Source organism: Astatotilapia calliptera, chromosome 2 (genome assembly GCF_964374335.1).
Source record: "Astatotilapia calliptera chromosome 2, fAstCal68.1, whole genome shotgun sequence".
NCBI classification, from domain to species: Eukaryota; Metazoa; Chordata; class Actinopteri; order Cichliformes; family Cichlidae; genus Astatotilapia; species Astatotilapia calliptera.
The window spans coordinates 30,163,469-30,167,910 of NC_137423.1; the positions used below are offsets into that span (position 1 = coordinate 30,163,469).

The 4,442-nt window shown below is 43.2% G+C and overlaps 1 long non-coding RNA gene across 1 annotated transcript; it reads right to left on the minus strand.

Moving 5' to 3' along the window:
- Window positions 1-1,239: 1,239 nt before the first annotated feature.
- On the minus strand, window positions 1,240-4,206 carry LOC145431564 (uncharacterized). The gene is made up of 2 exons (XR_013911912.1): window positions 3,580-4,206; window positions 1,240-1,979 (listed from the first exon to the last, which is right to left on the minus strand). It is a non-coding gene; the product is annotated as an uncharacterized LOC145431564 (long non-coding RNA).
- Between the last annotated feature and the right edge of the window lie 236 nt (window positions 4,207-4,442).

Below are 4,442 nucleotides of genomic sequence, written 5' to 3' on the forward strand. Positions count from 1 at the left end.
CCGTAGGCTCATAGAAAAAGAAAAGAGGAAGAGCTGCAATTCATTTCAAGACAAATTAATATATAGAATTTTGTGTTTAAGTCATTAGCCATTTCATGACAGTTTTCAAATGGCTATTAGACTGTGTCACATCATAAGAAGTGGTGTAGTAAAGGAGTAGTAGAAAAGCACAAAGGCTTTTAGTTTTGTTCTCCTGTGCTTTTCTCTCAGCTCTGATATTTATTCGTTTTGGTTAATGTCTCAGATTTTCTCCCACTAGCCTCCAGGCTCGTGCTTCTTTGCATTTTCTTTCTCTTCCTGGTCATTGTTTGAGTGCAGACAAATATGGCAAAGAGACTGACCACAAATCAAGCCCTTTTTCTGTGCCATCTGGTCTGGAAGGGTTTGCTTTTGTTGTTGTTGTGTGTGAGTGTATGTGTGCATGTTTGGCTACACAGGCTCCCATTTGTCTGGCTGTCTTTCAGTGTTAGCACTTTGATCTAGTTGGACTGCTGTGTGATTGTCTTTTCTCAGCCTACATAATCTAAGCTGCTGGAGACGGCCTAAAGAACACTTCTTTAATTTTGAAAGCTGTGGAACATCACAGTAACAAGTGTACTGTCTGACTGACTCAATCCCTTCAGTATTATATTTTTGGTGAACATAGAATATGTTATCTTCTTGGGTTTTCACATGCATCACTATCACAAAACAGCATTTTGTCACTTTTCTACTTTCATTTTATTTTATGTGTGGCTCTGCACTCTCTGCTGTGTCCACTGGCCACCAACATTAACACCTTTAGCTTTTTTTAAGCTCAGACATCCAATTTAATACATCAAACATACAAACAACATAATACATCAAAGAAAAAAGATGTCATAACTATTAAAGTTGAAATTCAAACACCAAAGACTTGGACTTCATAAGTGACATCAAGCAAATGTGCAGTTATTGTTAACACTAGTTAACCTGCGCAAATTTGTGTAACTTCACTAAACCCAACACCTACTAGAATTACTGGCTTTTTTATTTTCTGGTGCAAATCCCGAGGTGTTAATCACCCCTGCTGAGATTTTCACAGGTCGTCAGCTCGTTTCTCCTCCAGCTTTTGTTGTGCAAACCACCCATTATCCTTGACGCCTGGCACATTTGCATTTGCTCACTCAGAGTTGCTCAGATCCAAGCCAGGCCAAACCTCTGTGTTACAACCTTCAGAAATTCCTGCCATATCAATACAAAAGACACACATTCACAATATATGGGTACACAAGTCTGTTTTATTTCAAAGTGTTTCAAACTTTACAGCGTTTGCAGACCCAGTGTTCATCATCCCTGCATTTGGCACAGGTGAATTTCTGACATTTTGCACAGGTAAAAATGTCAGAAACCTGCTGCGATTCCTATTGCAGCTCTCTTGCACCTGGCACTGCATTGTCTTTCCAGTCCCTGGCACAGCAGCTGCAGCAGCTTCAGCAGCCTGTGCTAATATTTCCTTGTGCTGCATGAATCGGCAATGAAGTTCCTGAGCTAGAAGACTCAGAAACAATCTTCTTTTGCCTGTCCACCCTGTACATGCCTTGTACAAAATGTAGGCATTCCCCGTCGCCAGGTCCAGCATTTTGTAGAAAACTGCTACTGGCCACCTGCGTGTTGCTCATCTTACGGAATACATCCACGCAAGTTGAGGAAGTTCACGCTGGACTTTATTCACCGTGCCCAGTAACGTTGTTTTGCGCTGCAGCAGTCTGTGCGACAGTGACAGTCAGTGTTGGGTAAGTTACTTTAAATTAGTAACTTAGTTACATTACTAGTTACTTCTATCAAAAGTAACTCAGTTACTTCAAGTTACTCGTTACTTTCAGAGTAACTAGTTACTAGGGAAAGTAACTTTGGTTTTACTCAGAATTCTCTTGTTAATGTGTTGCTTCCGTAACTGGATACCCAGCCAGACTGCCAGTCTTCTAACTTGCTTACTTGCCACAAGTGCACTGTGCCACCTACCAATAGAAAGGAAAAAACATAATGTGCATATTTCCACGAGAGACTGCCGCATGATTCTAGCCTGCTTTTTACATCCAACACAAAAAATGCAGTCGTGGTGCTTTCGATTGTACTCAGAACTCGGAAATTCTGCCTTCTGAATAGGAAGATGTAGGTAACAGACGACTGCAGATGAGCTGCATACAGAGCTGGACTGGGACAAAAAAAATCGTCCCGGGGAATTTGACTAGAGACCGGCCCGCCATTATGGGAAAAATCATAAAGCCTTTGAATGAAAACAAACACTGTTGTGACAGTGATGTACACTGTTCTGATGGTATATATGCATTAATCTATCAATTGTTTGTTGTAAGACTCAGATAATTATTTTTTTTAAAAGCGAGACATTTTAAATGAAAATAAGAAAGAAAAGTATTTCCCCTGTCCCTGTTAATGCCCTACCTGGACCCCCTGGCAACACTTTGCTAGACCCGCCCCTGCACAGTTACCAGCTGTCAGCTAAGTAAAAAAAAGGATCCTGGTGTTATTTGTCTCTCAGAAACAGTTCATAACTTCCCTTCAACTCATTCATGTCACCTAAAAGGTAAACCTGTTTCTCCATCACCTGTTCAGCTCTGATGATCCAGTAAGGACATCTCCTGGTTTCATCTTCATGTTTCCCTCTCACCACATATCCAAATGGATATCATGACCAGCAGCTTTACAGCTTGGCTCCAGCAAACATCAGCTGATAGTAGAAAGTAATATTTAAATAAATTCTAACAACAGCTGATCAAGCTTAAACGTGCTGCTGTTGTTTAGCGCGACATCTGCTGGTTTCCTCTTTGTGGCGCAAAGTGAGCGATAAACAAACAAGAGAGCCGATCAGCTGATCATTGATCAATTTCATGATTGAAGTAGAAATGGTAAATGGCCTGTATTTATATAGCGCTTTACTAGTCCCTAAGGACCCCAAAGCGCTTTACATATCCAGTCATCCACCCATTCACACACTGGTGATGGCAAGCTACGTTGTAGCCACAGCCACCCTGGGGCGCACTGACAGAGGCGAGGCTGCCGGACACTGGCGCCACCGGGCCCTCTGACCACCACCAGTAGGCAACGGGTGAAGTGTCTTGCCTAAGGACACAACGACCGAGACTGTCCAAGCCGGGGCTCGAACCGGCAACCTCCCGATTACAAGGCGAACTCCCAACTCTTGAGCCACGATCGCCCAGAAACAGGAGAGGGAGGGGGAGAGGATGAGAGGAGAAGAGGCAGCTGCGCAGCAAAGACGCAGAAAAACTCCAGCTTTGTGTCTTTTTCATTGTAGCTGAAGTGCGGGACAAACTGTGTTCCTTTTCACCTCAATACGAAACCCGTAATATTTTCTCTGAATACAAGATGATTCTGTTTTTTACGGGACGGTTGGCAACTCTAATAATTAACCGTATGAACAAAATAAAGTTCAACATCAGTAACATAGCACCCACCCAGCTGTATAGAAACTCCGTCATGCTAGCTAGCACGCAGTACAAAAAAGTCAGCATAACAAAAATAAACTCCTAAACTTGGTTTATATCTGACCTTTATAGACTGCAGGTCATAACTTCTTACCTGAAGTTCAGTTCACACCGGCGGCTGCCTCGGGTCTCTCTTCCTTCTGTCCCCTTTCTCTCATCCACCTGCTGGCCTCCACCACTTGCTAATGTTACTGAATCTGTGGAAGCTCCGCCATAGCCACCACACGAAGTAACGAATAACGAGCCTATTTAAATCCCAGTAACGAGTAACGCGTTCCTGGTTTTGGCATAATAACTAGTTACTGTGCTCATTACCACAATAATAACGTAGTTACTGTAACGCGTTACTTAATAACGCATTAGTCCCAACACTGGTGACAGTGAAGTAAAGAAATTGTCCGTTGTGACGTTTCTCCAATCATCCAAAAACGGCTCCATCAGTTTCATGACCACGTTCTCTGCCAGCCTCTCTCCCTTCTGATGATTGGGGTCCTTTCCCAAGTAAGGAGATGCACTGCAGACATATTTGGTGTCCAAGTCTGTGCCCATCCAGAACTTGATCCCAAATCTCTCTGGCTTGGTTGCGATATACTGTGTGAAAGGACAACGAACCTTGGTAGGGAACAGTTGTTCATCTATGGTCATGTGTTCTCCTGGAGTGAAACTCTTAGCACATGATTCTCCCTCCTGGTCGGTCTGCTTTTATGCACAGCACTGTGCTGTAGTCAAGCAATGCCACTCCTACACATACACAAATGTCTCCTGGTTGGAGGAGGGTGTTTTGCACAACAAAAGCAGGAGAACAATGGAGCTGAAGGCCTGTGAAAATTTCAGCGGGGTGCTAGCACTAGAATTACTGAGCCTTTTTTTCCTGCTGTAAGTCCCTACTACTACATTTACTAACCCTGTGCAAATTTGCATAAATTCCCTGAACCTAACACCTCCTAGCACCCTGCT